This window comes from Cervus elaphus, chromosome 32 (genome assembly GCF_910594005.1).
Source record: "Cervus elaphus chromosome 32, mCerEla1.1, whole genome shotgun sequence".
Classification (NCBI taxonomy): Eukaryota; Metazoa; Chordata; class Mammalia; order Artiodactyla; family Cervidae; genus Cervus; species Cervus elaphus.
Window position 1 is genome coordinate 11,075,552 of NC_057846.1, and position 17,164 is coordinate 11,092,715.

At 40.1% G+C, this 17,164-nt stretch overlaps 1 long non-coding RNA gene across 1 annotated transcript in view; it reads right to left on the reverse strand.

Moving 5' to 3' along the window:
* Positions 1-9,515: 9,515 nt before the first annotated feature.
* Positions 9,516-17,164, reverse strand: part of LOC122688080 — a 57,153-nt gene continuing 49,504 nt past the window's right edge. Inside the window, exon 3 of the long non-coding RNA XR_006339321.1 lies at positions 9,516-9,678. This is a non-coding gene — a long non-coding RNA (uncharacterized LOC122688080). The remainder of the gene's footprint in view (positions 9,679-17,164) is intronic.

The following is a 17,164-nucleotide window of genomic DNA, read 5'->3' on the forward strand; positions in this document are numbered from 1 at the left end:
CCTGACTCTTTGCGACCCCATGAACCGCAGCACGCCAGGCCTCCCTGTCCATCACCAACTCCCAGAGTTTACTCAAACTCATGTCCATTGAGTCGGTGATGCCATCCAACAGTCTCATCCTCTGCTATCCCCTTCTCCTTCTGCCTTCAATCTTTCACAGCATCCAGGTCCTTTCAAATGAGTCAGCTCTTTGCATCAGGTGGCCAAAGTATTGGAGTTTCAGCTTCAACATCAGTCCTTCCAATGAACACTCAGGACTGATTTCCTTTAGGATGGACTGGTTGGATCTTCTTGCAATCCAAGGGACTCTCAAGAGTCTTCTCCAACACCACAGTTCAGAAGCATCAATTCTTCAGGGCTCAGCTTTCTTTATAGTCCAACTCTCACATCAACACATGACTACTGGAAAAACCATAGCCTTTACTAGATGGACCTTTGCTGGCAAAGTAAGGTCTCTGCTTTTTAATATGCTGTCTAGGTTGGTTATAACTTTCCTTCCAAGGGGTAATTAGAACTTTCTTTTATTGACAGTAGAGACATCAAGCATTTTTAAGGTACGTATTTTTATTTGAGACTGTTGCTAAAGCAAAAATCATTTTTTATCACATTTCTCACTAAGGCAGTGATTGTGTTTTCTGAATCTTGATGATATATTTGTTTCTATTTTATCTGTACTAATTGTTCTATTTGTATTTTCCTTAAAGTGGCTGAAGGAATGGTAAATTTTCTCTAGACACAATCAATTCACTCCTACTGATGAAAATGAAAATGCCATAAACATGTTGTTTCATGCAATTCTATCATGTGTTTAATTACATTTTAAATCATATTTGCCTAAAACTAATGCTAGATAAACAAAAACTAGAAAGCAGAAGTTCTTCAAGTGTAAAATAATACAATTTCAGATGAAGAAGTAAGAAAACCATGAGCAAAAGCAAAACAAAGTAAGAGGACAACACAGATAATCTGATTGAAGTAGGAGCCTTTTGGATCCATGTTGGCCAAGGAAATAAATGTTGCAGGTGATCAATGATCAAATGATCAGACCAAAAGACCATAAAACAAAATGGGGAAGAACAGGAAAATAGATGTTTAGCAAATCAGTAAAATAAAAGACCTGATAAAGAGTAACTCAATAAATTTTGGAGAAGGCAATGGCAACCCACTCCAGTACTCTTGCCAGGAAAATCCCATGGACGGAGGAGCCTGGTAGGCTGCAGTCCATGGGGTTGCGAAGAGTTGGACACGACTGAGCGATTTCACTTTCACTTTTCACTTTCATGCATTGGAGAAGGAAATGGCAACCCGCTCCAGTGTTCTTGCCTGGAGAATCCCAGGGATGGAGGAGCCTGGTAGGCTGCCACATATGGGGTCGCACAGAGTCGGACATGACTGAAACGACTTAGCAGCAGCAGGAGCAATAAATTTATATAAATAACACTTTAGAATATTTATATATTATTAAGATGGCAATGAATGTAAAATTCACTTTTAGTGAGAAAACAGGCAGTTTTATAAAAACTAATCCTAAATCAATCACCAGTGAGACTTTTAAAACTTTTCATTCCATATCATAAGTATGTATTCTCATATTCTCAGTTGTATAACAAGTTTCAATTGTATAGCAAGAAAGTCACCATTCCAAGGAGCTTTTCATTTAACTAGTGAATTTCATTTCTAAGGCAGATTCCTAACAGAAATTATAACAAGGATTCAACTTTATAGATGCATAAATTCATTACTGCTTTTGTTTTATATAATTTTACTTTTGAAATACAGGCCAGTAATGGTATACTATTTTCTGGGAATATTTCTTTAATGTAACTGATTTTACTTATTTTTTAAGTAGAAATGCATGGTGAATGACTACATGGAAAAATATTTAAATTATTTTGAAAGAAGTCTGGATTTGCTCCCCTACCATATAAAACTCACAAGCTCTGTTTATGTATATTCAAAATCAATGTCACTGACATAATTGTTTAGTGACCTTGCCATGTGTTGTGCTGTTCTAAATTGTTTAGTGGTGTCCGACTCTTTGCGACCCTATGGACTGCAGCCTGCAGGCTCCTCTGTCCATGGGATTTCCACGAAAGAATACTGAAGTGGTTGTCCTAATTTCTTTTAATAGCATTAAAACATGTATATTACCACATGTGAACTAGATCACCAGTCCAGGTTCAATGCATGAGACAGGGTGCTCAGGGCTGGTGCACTGGGATGATCCTGAGGGATGGGGTGGGGAGGGAGGTGGGAGGGGGTTTCAGGATGGGGAACACATGTACACCCATGGCTGATTCATATTAATTTATGGCAAAAACCACTACAATATTGTAAAGTAATTAGCCTCCAATTAAAAAAAAAAAGAATACTGGAGTGGGTTGCCATTTCCTCCTGCAGGGGATTTCCCAACCCAGGGATTGAACCCGTGTCTAAATCTCCTGCATTGGCAGATGGTTTCTTTACCACTAGTGCCACCTGGGAAGTCCCAGTTATCTTATGTGACCTTATTTTTCTTTTCTTACATTGTCTGTTTAATCAATTTGAAAACAGATTTTTATTTTTATAGCTCATACTTGACTCCATATATTCATTTAATTCATATGTTCATTTAAGAAATATTAGTGAGCACATTTTATGTATGGTATGCGGCTTTAATTTCTGAGAATGTAAAATGATATAAACAACAGATAAACAAAAGCAGAAAAAAAAGACTCTACTATTGAACTTACAATTCTATATTATTCTGGTTTGGGCAAGATATATATATATATGTGTGTGTGTGTGTGTGTGTGTGTGTATTATCAGGCTATTTAATCAGATTGTGTTGACTGTGGACATAAATGATTAAGCTGTGGAGATTCGTGTGTTTAATCTGTTTCAGCCAAGCTAACAACTGCTTGAGTTATTAAATGGCAAGAACTTTTTCCAGGAAATACATAAATATATATTTTCTCTAGAAACTATCAGTTTAGTCGCTCAGTCATATCCTACTCTTTGCAACCCCATGGACTGCAGCACACCAGGCTTCCCTGTCCATCATCAACTCCTGGAGCTTGCTCAAACTCAAGTCCATTGAGTCGGTGATGTCATCCAACCATCTCATCCTCTGTTGTCCCCTTCCCCTCCAGCCTTCAATCTTTCCCAGCATCAGGGTCTTTTCTAATGAGTCAGTTCTTCCCATCAGGTGGCCAAAGTATTGGAGTTTCAGCTTCAGCATCAGTCCTTCCAACGAATATTCAGGACTGATTTCCTTTAGGATTGACTGGTTGGATCTCCTTGCAGTTCAGGGACTCTCAAGAGTCTTCTCTAATACCACAGTTCAAAAGCATCAATTCTTCAGCACTCAGCTTTCTTTATGGTTCAGCTCTCACATCCGTACATGACTACTGGAAAAACCATAGTTTTGACTAGATGGATGTTTGTTGGAAAAGTAATGTCTCTGCTTTTTAATATGCTGTCTAGGTTTGCCATAGTTTTTCTTCCAAGGAGCAAGCATCTTTTAATTTCATGGCTGCAGTCACCGTATGCAGTGATTTTGGAGCCCCACAAAATAAAATCTCTCACTGTCTCCAAGTGTCCCCATCTATTTGCCATGAAGTGATGGGATTAGATCACTCTCCTCTTTCACTTTCATCAAGAGGCTCTTTAGTTCCTCTTCACTTTCAGCCATAAGGGTGGTGTCATCTGCATATCTGAGGTTATTGATATTTCTCCCAGCAGTCTTGATTTCAGCTTGTGCTTCATCCAGTCCAGTGTTTCTCATGATGTACTCTGCATACAAGTTAAATAAGCAGGATGACAATATACAGCCTTGACGTACTCCTTTCCCTGTTTGGAACCAGTCTGTTGTTCCATGTCCAGTTCTAACTGCTGCTTCTTGACCTGCATACACATTTCTCAGGAGGCAGGTAAGGTGGTCTGGTATTCCCATCTCTTTATGAATTTTCAACAGTTTTTTTGTAATCCACACAAAGGCTTTAGATTAGTCTAGAAACTACATGTATATTTAACATAATTCAACTAAAATAGACACTTGCCCTGATCACTTAAAATCATGTTCATATTTTAAAGATTTGATAGACAGAGTGTCAAAACTTACCCCTACTCCACACAAGCCCACCCTGACCGGCCCTCCCCACCCTCCTCCCCCCACCCACCCTTCACTCTGCTCTTCCCACACAAGTGAACCTGGCGCCCCTGTGCGCCCCTCGCCCTCTTCTTTGCTGCGACTCTGAGGTTCGTGCCTGGGTATCCTCCCTCTCTCCACCTCCATCTCTTCTCCATCTTCATCTCTCAACTCAGACGCTTCCCCGGGGACCCCTCAGGCTGGACCAAGTGCTACCCTGCGGTCCTGCAGTGCCCAGGCTGGTGCTGTGCTTTTGTCTGGAATCTGATTCCACCAGGAGACTCTGGTTTTCTTTAGAATGGGTCTCCTGTATTGCAGGCAGATTCTTCACCATCTGAGCTACAAGGGCCATCCTTCAGAACAGAGATGCCTCTAATTCACTTTCTGATCCCTAGCATTCAGCAGAGTGTCACACTCAGGAGGCAGATATGTGCATGCAGAGGGTCAGCCCGCAGGAAGTTCCATGCTTAGTGATCTGTTCTCACTCTTGAAATTCTCATTGTTTCTAATTTTCATTTTTTTCTGATTTCTTGATTGTGGTAAAATACACATAACCTAACATTTTCTACCTTGGCCACTTCTCGGTGTTCAGTCCAGCGTTCTTCAGCACTCTCTGACTGTAAGTATGTGGAATGCACTGATTGCTCACGGAGAGAGTGGAGAAGACTGCACACACCCACAAAGACCGCACCCTGCGGAGGGCGGAGTACGCTACTTACGTGAAGACACATAGCATCTATTTTAAACTGTTTCCAGCATAAGCAGAATACTCCAGGGCACATCGCCTATTAATTAATGTTCTCAACATACTCTGATCGGAATAATAAACATTTTAAAATAATGTTCCATATTACATGTTTTTGATAATGAGAATAATGAATCTATAAAGTATTTAAGTTTTCCTGTATACAAATTTAGAGATAAAAATCAGTTTTTGCTTTTATTAATAATTTCTAGCTTTTCTTTAAATAAGGCACTTCTATGGATTAATTGTTATTCATGAGATTGTGATATGAAAATTAGAATAAGACATCAGCAATTTATATATGTTACTCTTTTAAAAATGGCCTTCTTTTATCTTAATGTTTCTGACTTTACAACTCTAGACGCTTTATTCTTTTCAATTTCCTTCCCACCTGCAATCAAAAGAAAGGAAGGAGATAAAATGTATGTTGTAATTAATGAGGCTGCTTCTTCTTGGCATCATCATTTGCAAATTTTGTATGTGAGCTGTTTTACTCTTAATATTTAAAAACTGTATTATCACTCAGAAATAAAATTTATTCATGAGTGACACTTCTTTTTTCATAAATTATACATACAACCTAACATACAGTATTTCTTCTTTCCTCTAACTACCTGATGGATCACTTATTTTTGAGCAATTCACTTAAAGGGGATAATGATTGTACTTTCCTTAATAAAACTCACTCCTACACTACTTATCATGAAGTTAACAGAAAGGCTAAAGATGTCCCAGAGAAGCTGTGGATTTGAGTAATTCATTAAAAACTTTCTAATTAGGTGGCTTAATTTTCATTCAATGTTTAAGTATTGATGAATGGGAAAATGAAAGGAAAAGACAGCAATAATTCAGTATTTTGGTTTATATCTTCATAGCTTTTATAAATTTAGAACTAGGAATATACTCATTCAGCAGTTAGCTACATCTGCATTTTGTGGATGCATTTGTGTACACATATATCCTTGATGAATTAAAGCTCAGCAGGCAGGGAGGAGCCTGAAACAGGCTGTCTGTCATGGGGAAGCATCTAATGCTATTCAACTAATAGATCCCGGGAAACTGAGGGAGGTGACTTAGCTGACTAGTTTGAAACACTTTTCAGTGGCATCTTTATTCTAACTACACTTTATATACTCCACAATAAGCAGGAGGCATCAGTTGCTTTAGTTGCTTTAGTTGAAGGGTCTGCTGTCCCCTCAAGCCCTCTCGAATGTGCACCCAGCTTGGTGTAGCCCCCTTCCACGGCCCCAGGCCTTCTGAGGATGCTGAGGAGTTTCATGTGGAACCAGAGGTTCTGCAGAACTTGGTGTGAAAGTGATAGGTACGAAAATCCTTGATGTCTCTCATAGCCTAACATGGTATGAATATATGCTATTTTGAACTTACTATTGTTGCTTTTCAAATTTGCTGATTTTTATTTTCTTATTTATATTTGTACATAAAATGCATGCAAGGAATGTGAAAAGAATGTAAGGGAATAAAGAGGGGGGAAGTGGTTGAAAGAGAACAATAAATCACGAAGATAAATGAAGGAAACCCACTAGGGATAATTGGAGAGCCTGCAAGATGCACTTGATCAAGGAAATCTGAACACAGTTTATGACCGGAAATAAGGAAATGCAAGGGCTTCCCTGGTGGTTCAGTCAGGAAGAATCTGCCTGCAATTCTGGAGACCCAGGTCCAACCCCTGGGTTGGAAAGATCTCCCGGAGAAGGAAATGGCTACCCACTCCAGTATTCTTGCCCAGAAAACTCTATGGACAGAGGAGTCTGGCAGGCTATAGTCCTTGGGGTCTCAAAGAGTTGGACATGACTGAGCAACTAATACTTGTACTTTCACTACTTTCAAGGAAATGCAACTGAAATAAAAGAGGCTGTACCTCAGGTCTAGTGTTGGCCTCTGTGGGGACAGGCTGGGTGCTCAGCTGTAACATTTCTGCTGGGCTATTAGAGGCATTAATTATACAGATTATGAAAGACACTGGCCTACTGGCCTGCTCTGTAATTTCGAAGGGCACCACCATCAGTTAATGACTGACACAAATTTGTCTGGGTCACACTGCCCTTTTAATTGGGCTATCTAGTGGGGACTATGCTTCAGTGGGGAAGTGTGTTCCACAGCTCAGCACAGGCTGTGGCTGCGTGACCCCATCATGCCCATTCAGCTGAGCCATTCATCTCAATACCAGAATTCCTAACGTCTCCACTGGCTCCAGGGAATGGCCAGGTAACTTCCAGACATGTCGATACTACCCCCAGTGGCTCTGTACGCTCAGACAGCCCAGGGAATGTGATTATAGGATGGGGCAAGTAACACAGCAAATCTCTCCTATCATTCTCTCTTCAAGCCTTTCAATTCCTTTTTCTACAGTATATCAAGGGAGATTTTATTTTAGTTTAATTTGATCTAGTGTAGGTCACATCAAGTACAATTTTCAATCAAATTATTTTAGAACCACTCTCAGTTGTTCAAGCTACCTCCTCAAATTCAGAATCTCCTGGAAGTGTATGAATATAGATATATTTACATTAATCTAAGATGACTGGTTTCCCTTCCTTTCTCATCTTAATTCATCATTCTGACACAGATTTTCTATGTTTTCATTAATGCTAATTGCAAAGTGAGTTTTGGATGTCAGTTACCTTTTCTAGTACCTAACTGTATTCATTTCCTTGGAATCTGCCAGAATATGGGTCTAGTGACAAGTCTAGAAAAAGAGATGTTAGAGATGCTGCAAACAGGTCAAACAGGAGGGCTTCCCTGGTGGCTCAGTCAAAAAAGAGACTGCCTACATTGCGAGAGACCTGGGTTCGATCCCTGCATCAGGAAGATCCCCTAAAGAAGGAAATGGCTTCCCACTCCAGTATCCTTGCCTGGACAATCCCATGGACAGAGAAGCCTGGCACGCTTCCTTGGAAACAGGTCCTTGGAAAACAGTTACCCTCAGGGCACGTGCTTAAGCTGAGACTATCATAGGACTGCAGGGCCAGGAAAAGTCCATCCGTGTCACAATGTGAAGAGAGGCTCCACAGCAGTCCAGGTGCTGAAAAGCATGCAGTGTATAAAATGGAGTTTACACATTTCTTACTGTTCCAACTTCTAGGATCCCAGTTTTTAACAATCAATGTCATAAGTTAGCTTAAGAGACCAAAGTTATAAATACACTTTGCCTTGTAATTCATCTGTGAGGCCTGGTTCAGAATTTTAATTCAGAAATTTTTATTACATAGTTATAAAATATAAGATGTTAATCTAACATAGACATGTCTGGTTCCTTATCCATGGCTAGAGTTGAATAAAAAGCTCTTTTTATTCTCTTTTTGCAATTTTCCCCAGAACAAATAGTATTCAGTAGAATCCATAGTGCTTATCCATTACATTTCTTGTATTATTGCTAATATTAGCAATAAAAGCAACTACTACAACAGTCACTTAGTCTCTCAAAGGCAATTTTTTCAATGCATAAAACCAAGTAACCATTTAACCATCTGACATTATACTCTGGTTTCTCTTCAGATCATATAAATCTTTCAACTTTTAAATATCTGACATCAGAGTGCATGCCGTATATTATCAGTGTCCCATTTCATTTTCCACTGACAATGAGGTCACTATTCTCACCAAACACAATCAGATGAGACATCCAACTCCAAATTCCCATCCCAAGCAGGCAGAATAAATGTCCCCAAAGATATTCACACCTTAATTCCCAGGCAGTGGAACTTTGCCGATGTGGTTAAGATTAAGGACCCTGAGTTGGGGAGATTATCTTGGATAATCTTGGTTCAGTATTTTCACATGAGTTCTTAAAAAGTAGAAGAGAAGGCTGAAGAGTAGTCAGAGCAATGAGATGGAAGAAAAGAGGGCAGAGTCCATGGTAAGGAAGGAGTTGAATCCCTGCTGTACTCTGAAGATGGAAGTCAAGAATTAGCCTCAAGAACCATGACAGGACCCTCAGTTGACAGCCAGCAAGGAAAGGAGAATCTCAGTCCTACAACTGCAAGGAGCTAAAACCTGCCAACATCTCCTTGAGGAAAGATGTGATCCTGCCAAGGGGCCTCAGCTATGGAACGCAGCCCTCGTCTCAGCCTGGTGAGAATGTGCTGCACTGAGGACTGTCAGAACTACGAGGTGGGTTCTTTAAGCCTCTACTTGTGAGAGTTCATCACAGTAGCAACAGATGGATACACCATGTCTGGGGCTTCCTTATCACAAACAGCATCAGTCAATATCCAAAGAGAATAACAGAAGTACACCTTTGAGTCTTACTTTAGGGGATCAGGGGATTTGCAACCCTCAGAGGAGCTGGGAACAGGAAGGCCGAGGGATCTATCTATCCTGATGTCTGACTGAGCCTGGAGCAGTGGCTCCCGAGGGCTTGTGGGGAGCCACTATCATGTACAAGAATTCAGTAAAGCTCCAACAATCATCTCAACTTCAACACTTTTCCTGGAAGTGCATCTCCCATCTGCCAGAGCATTCAGCCGTCATCCCCCAGGGAGGTAATGACCTCCCTTCCGTCTGTGTTCGAGGTGCACACAAGCGCTTCCTGAAGACTTACCCAGAACCACAGAGATGAACGGGACCTGGAGCTGGAGCTCTGGGCCTGGTCCCCACAGGGCACGGATGGCTCCTCTCGTCCCTGACAGAGCAGACAGCTGTGGGGCCCGCCAGGGCTCAGCAGGCAGCAGGCATGAGTCCTCTTGCTTCAGGAACACGGTAGGCTGGAAGCAGGGCTCTGACTTTCAGAAGCTCGGCAAACTGCTTCAAGGTCTTGTAACACTCAGGCAATCGACTTTCTGATCTGTAAAGTGAGAATAACAGCATAAGAGAATAAGCATAAATTATCCCTGGAGGTTTTGAGATTAAAATAGGAATTAGTATCAAGAACCCTGAAAATGTTTTTGAAAATGCAGGATTTAATTATTACATTCCCCACCCCCAAAACATAAAATCCAATCAATGAAGTGAATCTAGAAGCTGCTGTCCAACACTGAAACCTAAGTATAGACCAAAGCTAAACTCTTGTGGTAATTATGGTTTTTAACTGGAGGGAAAGGCCACAGAAAGGCCTTCTTCTAAACATAAGAAAGAAAAATACAAAACATAGATCATAAAACTTGTAAGTCACATGAAGAAATATATATTCTCAAACAACTATGCAAAGAAAACAGAAACTATATCACCAGGTATGTAGGGGGAAGACAACTAAATTCACTCCTACATATTTACTCAAGATAAATAAAAATGTATCTACCAAAATAAATGACTTCATAAGAATTTTCACAGTGACATTATTTAAAATATTAAAAACTTGGGAACAACTTAAGTGTCTACTAACTGGAGAAAGAACAACGTTTTGTCTTGACTCAGAAGGAAACTTCATGTTGACAAAATTGTCAACAAATTGTAACTTGGTACTTCATATCATTTTATTGTTTGAAAATTATGCTTCAGTGAAATAGAATCATAAAATTCAACTTATAGGATGGCAGAACACAGAACAATCTTATCTGCTATAGAAATGATTATGAAAGAAAGAGAGTGGACCTAACTCAGAGTTAATTAATACAAAATATAACAGAAACTACTCTATACTCTACATGAAAGAAAATTTTACATAACTGATATACATATGTATATTATATATTAATATATATAAAATACAGAGCATAACCAAATATATTTGAAGAGTTACACAGAAAGCTAATTGTAGTTTTTGAAGAGCAAAAGAACAAAAAAGAAAAAAATATCAGCTAGCATAAAGAATGATCAACTAAACTATGGTATTTCACATGCTGAATACAAATGTTTAAAAAAGGATTGTTCTTTATGATATGCAAGGTTCACCAAGACAGATTGTCTCATGAATAAAGAAAGTCACCAGGAGTTATACATGATGCCTCCTCTTATATTGAAACATATATACATAATAATGAAACACACAAAAAATAACTTAAATGAAAAATAAGGTTATGCTAGAAATGTTATTTTAATCTAAGGTATTGAGACTGGAGTCCAGGAAGAAAGTTCAGGAAGAAAAAGCTTTTGCCATCAAAGAATGCTGTCCAGCATGACACTTCAGCATGTACTTAACTGACTAGCAGGTTTTGCTAATCAGGGAGTGGGCAATAGCCTTTTAAATACCATCAACTAGACTGAAATTAGTTTATTAATTAAAAGTCAGGCAACTCTGGGTGAAAAACGCTGTTCGGCAAAGACTTTATTATTACAAACATACAACTCTTTACTTTCCTTGAAAAATTCTTTGAAAAATTTCTTTCCAAATTTCTTGATAAATTCTAGATAAAACAAAGTTACATTAGGTTGGTAACCCCGAAACAAAGTAGGTTTAATCATGGCAGACATTTTACTGAATCTATCCAGCTATTTACCATAACTACTTTCTTTTATCAAACACTTGCAAGGCAACATTTTTCCCCCCACTAGATTTTGGATTTTGTTAAAATTTGGAATTCAACTCTATATTTTCCTCCTCACGATAGTGGAAAAACGGCTGATAACAACCTTGGGTCACACCATTTCCTGAATTTTTTTTTGGGTGGGGGCAGGTTCCATAGGTACACTTATAAAATGAAGTTAAACATAAATTTCCAAGTACAGAATTATTCAACAAGGCTTTCTCCCCAGCCCTGGGGAGTAGTAGCAGCTTTATCCTGTGGCAAAAATCTCCAGTTCTTCTTCAAGGACCTCATGCAGTCAGTTTCCATCTCTTTATGCAGTCATACTCATGTGGTTTGTTACTTTATAACAAGAAAGTGAAAACAGTTGTTTCACTTCTTTGCTTTTGCTTGCTTGGGTGAGAAGGCAAGGAATGACAGCAAAGAGGTTGGTCTTTGCCAGGATTATGTTGGTCTTTGGGATTCAGGATTCAGTCTGTTTCCTAGTGATGAGTTTGAAGTCTTAAAATTGGAGGAGTGAAGAGATGTACTAAAAACACTACTAGAGAGAATGTTAAGATGCTGCATCTTAAATTAGCTACTCTCTAGCGGAATCCTCAAAGTGCTTTCCGAAGTCTGAACAAGAACTCAGCATCAGCAGTGGCTGCACACAGAGGCCTCATCAGGGATAAGGATGTCAGTGATCTCATGACAGCAAAGGATAGCACACAGAGAACGATGTAAATGAGATCAAACTGCTGAAGTTTCAAGGAAATGATGACAGTTTTGCACCTTTGGGAACTTTCAAATATACCTGGGATCAGTTTGTAGAAGACCAGGAAGAACTAGTTGTGATATAATAATTCTATTTATCCCAGAAATAAATGTGACTTTTATAACCAGAATTTAGCTTATCTTAATATTTCCCTATTATACTTCTTCACAAGGTTGTCAATGGCCAATTGGTAAATATATAACCAATCCTCAAGACTCATCCTAACAGACCACTTAGCAGTTTTTCTCCCTGTGAAGTCATACTAAACAGTGTCTTCATTTGCAGGTATGGTTTCTCCAGTAGTCAGGTACAGGGATGTGAGAATTAGACCATAAAGAAGGCTGAGCACCATGAAGAATAAACGCTTTTGAATTGTGTTGCTAGAGAAGACACTCGAGTCCCTTGGACAGCAAGGAGGCCAATCCAATTAATCCTAAAGGAAATCAACCCTGAATAGTCACGGGAAGGATTGAAGCTGAAGCTCCAATACTTTGGTAACCTGATGCGAAGAGCTGACTCATTGGAAAACATCCTGGTGCTGGGAAAGATTGACAGCAGGAGGAGAAGGGGCTACAGAGGATGAGATGGTTGGGTGGCATCACCGACTCAATGGACATGAGTCTGAGCAAACTCCGGGATATGAAGAAGGACAGGGAAGCCTGGCGTGCTGCAGTTCATGGGATCACAGTCAGACAAGACTGAGTGACTGAAACACAACAACAAAGACCTTTTTAATACTAGACCCTCCAGCTACTGAAAACAGTGAGTCTGCCGAGACAGAAGATGGCTTTATTATATCTCCCTATCAGATGTAATAAAATGTTATATACACATATATTTTATATATGTAATAATATTTTATTAATACTTTTAAAAAACCTTTTTTTGGCTGCACTATGTGGCTTGAGGGATCTCGTTCCCTAACCAAGGATGGAACCCAGGCCCATGGTAGTGAAAGTGCTGAGTCCTAACTATTAGACCACCAGAAAATTCCCTTAAAAAGTATTCTTAATTCTAGCACTGAATTAAGTCATCTCGTTGCAACATAAAGAACTGGTATCATGCTTCATTTCTGTTCTTTCTGGACCTTTATTCATAAAAAGTTAAGAATAACATGGGATATTTAATACTGCAAAATATTATGCATCCTCTATGTGCAACTAAGTGAGAATACATACTAATTCATGATTATGTCTGTGAGCACACACAGGAACACAGAATGCGGAGTGATGACAAATGCTCAGCAAGGTGATCAGGAACAGTCTTGTTAGGTAATTATGCATTGCATTTATGGTATCTGAAAGGAACAATCGACCTTAATTAAACTGCCTTCTCTTTTACTTGAGCATTGCTGATGCTAACATCACTCCCACACCCAGCGGCCATCTCGGACCATGTTCCAGGAGAATCCATACACCTGCATAGCACGCAGAAAATGTCATCTTTTATCTCACAGACACAGGGAAATGATGGGAGAAGCAGTTCTTTGGGGCCTGAAGCATGTTGGTCAGGAGACTGGCTGTTTCCTGGCTCCACAGTTCCAGTGCAGCGGGATAGAACAAAGAAACACATCGAATGGCAGGATGTCTGTGCGTTCTGTAGAGCATGTGGGTATTGGGGTAAGTGCCTCTACAACCTCAGGCCCAGGGCAAGTGGTTCTTCCTGACTGGGTTGAAAAGTACTTTCAAATAGAAAGAATCTATATTCTATAAGCTCTATAATTGCTCCCATTTTGGGGAAAAAAAAAAACTAAAAATCATCCTCAAATTTTACCAAAATCTTGCATAATTCTAAGACTTCCATGGTTCTTCCCTAGGGAATGTATGGTGGATCTACTTGCTTCCTTTCCTTAGTTTCTCTGTCAAGCATGTATTCCAGTATTCATCACATTGGTCACTCCCTTATTGGGACTCCTAACTACTCACTGTGTTCTTTCCCTGACTGACAAATTTTAACTCTCAAGGAAGCAATGAAGATGTCACTTTCAAATAAGCCTGCACCTGGTCATTTAGACCTTCTTCACCAACCCTTCTGTGTAATGCATGGTGGGACTGAGTTTGTTGGGAGGGGTCTGGACAACTGAATACTGAATAGGGTCTCCTATGAGATTTCAGGAAGCCTCCTTGCTGATGACTCCATCAACCATCTATGTACAGGATTAATGAGGCCAGCATACTAACCTCCACCTCAGAATCTGCCTCCAGGATGCAAAATTGTGGCAGGACTGTTTATTACCTGCAGGTGCTAGAAGTTTCATGAATGGAGACTCATCATTCAAGAATGACTATGATGAAAAACATCAATTCTGTCCCTTCAAGAGTTCTAACATCTCAGGACCTGGGCCTCGGGGCTGAGTGCCTGAAACCCAGGACACAGAACCAAGAATTCACTGCCATTTCTTTATGACATTTACAGAACTTTGTAGTTTTGTTTTATAATAACTACTCATTTAGGGCTCCACTGTGGCTCTGATGGTAAAGAATCTGCCTGCAGTGTAAGAGATCCAAGTGTGACCCCTGGGTTGGGAAGGTCCCCTAGAGAAGGGAATGGTAACCCACTCCAGTATTCTTGCCTGGGAAATCCCATGGACAGAGGAGTTGGTGGGCTAGAGTCCATGGGATCGCAAAGAGTCAGACACAGCTGAGCTGCTTATTAAAATACCAAATTCTTTGGAATTCATTTGTTTCCTCTGTTTTTGTTGTCATTTATAATTATACACCATATATGTAAGAATTTATTATTTTTTTAGGGCTGTTAAAATAACAATTATTTCTTTTCTTTTTTTTAAAAATAACAATTATTTCTTAAAAGTTAATGTGTGCAAACCAAAAAACCACAAGAAGCATAAAATAAAGTCATCCATAATCACAAGCAATTTGCCATTTGATTCGTCCTTCCAGGTCTCATTTATGTATCTAGGCATTCATTTTTATGTAATTAAGATCTCAATTATGTATCATGCTTTTTCACATATCATGAATACTACCACTTCAAAGTCCCAAAGCTATGAGTATTTTGATACACTATACCAACTCAATCTGGTAGGAAGAAAAGTAATCCTGTTTCTTGGCAACAAAAATTTCAGAAGAAACAAAAATGGCAACAGGCCTCCAGATAAAGATATTGGCAGAGTTATGATTAAAGTACTACATTTTGTTAATTTGCTTCTATGACATTATCACCATGACATTGGCATCCAATGATTTTGCTTTGACCTTTCATATTTAAAAAATTGTCAACATATTCTGTTTCTGCTTAGACTGGAGTCTATTCAAATATTTTATCTGCCTGTGATCTTTAGAAACATATTCAAATCTATTTTAAAAGGAGAGGTACTTTTAATTACCAGTAAGTTCTGAAATAAAGAACCAGTATTTGCTCCAATTGCATATCTTTATGAATTTTATGAGTACATTTGGTTTAAGTCACTGATTTATCATTAAAATGTAAACAATACATAATATCTATTTTTGTATATACATTCACACAGTTTTTCAGCTAAGGGCTTGTTTTCATTTCAATTTTTTTAAAAAAATTATTCCACCCAGAAGTCAAATTGTAAGTTTTATTAACCACATATTCACTGGTATAAAAATTACATAATTTTTTTTCATAATTTTCTTTTTTAAAAAAACTAGACTCATGTTCAGTATGTTGTCTTAATAAAATGGAGATGGGGGGGAGGAGCCAAGATGGCGGAGGAGTAGGACGGGGAGACCACTTTCTCTCCTACAAATTCATCGAAAGACTAACTGAACGCAGAGCAAACTTCACAGAACAACTTCTGATCACTAGCTGAGGTCATCAGGCGCCCAGAAAAGCAGCCCATTGTCTTTGAAAGGAGGTAGGACAAAATATAAAAGATAAAAAGTGAGACAAAAGAGCTGAGGACGGAGATTCGGCCCGGGAAGGGAGTCTTGGGCGGCATTGCTTGGGGTAGGGTCCGGGCCTGAGTGCCCTGAGGACAATCGGAGGGAGCTTCTGTGAGTTGCCAACTTGAACTGTGGGAGACCAAAAGAGAGAGAGTAAATTAACCGGCCGGAACACACTGCCGGCCTTTCGCAGAACAAAGAGACCCAGAAAGTCCAGAGAAGAGCTCGCAGGCTGCGGACCCGCCCAGCCTCGCCGGAGGCAGGAGGCAGGGGGGAGGGGAAGGTCGCGGCGAGACACAGGGCGCAGGCACCCGACCGGCGCGGGCGGGGACTGGGGCTGGGGACGCGGAGGGCGGAAGGCGCGCGCACCCAACGGGCGCTAGAGGAAACTGAGACTGGGACCCGTGGAAGGGAGTGGGCACGCCACACGTGGGGAGAGGGCGCCCACCAAGCCCCTGGCTGCCTGGACCGCTCTGACGGGGAAGGCACAGAGAGCAGGCGCAGCTTTTCGTTCCGCGCTTTTGTGGAACACCGGAGGGCTGGAACCTCGCGCAGCGCGGGGCGCGCTCCTTATAGAGCAGCCGGGAGCCTGAGCAGCGCAGACGGAGAAAGCATGGTCAGCCCCTCCCGGCAGCGCCAGCCCCTCCCTGCAGAGCGACAGAACTAGCTACCTGAGTAAGAGTCCACCTCCGCCCGCCTGTGTCAGGGCGGAAATGAGGCTCTGAAGAGACCGGCAAACAGAAGCCAAATAAACAAAGGGAACCGCTTCAGAAGGGACTGGTGCAACAGATTAAAATCCCTCTAGGAAACACTGACTACACCAGAGGGGCCTGTAGATATCAAGAAGTGTAAGCTGGAACGAGGAGCTATCTGAAACTGAGCCGAACCCACACTGACCGCAACAGCTCTAGAGAAACTCCTAGATATAATTTTACTTTTTTCTTTTTTTCTTTTTTTATTTTTTCTCTTTTATTTTCCTTTAAAATCCCTTATTACACCCCCATTACTCCTTAGCTTTCATTTCCATAGATTTTTACGATTTTTTTAATTAGGGGGAAAAAATTTTTTTTTCTTTTTTTTCCTTTTTCTTTCCTTTTTCTCTTCTATTTTCTATTTTTCTTTTCCTCTTATTTCTTTTAAAGTCCTCTAGTACTCCTCTACTACTCCTTAATTTTCATTTTCAATACACTATAACCTTACAAAAAAAAAAAAAGAAGAGAAGCCCTATTTTTAAACCGAAGA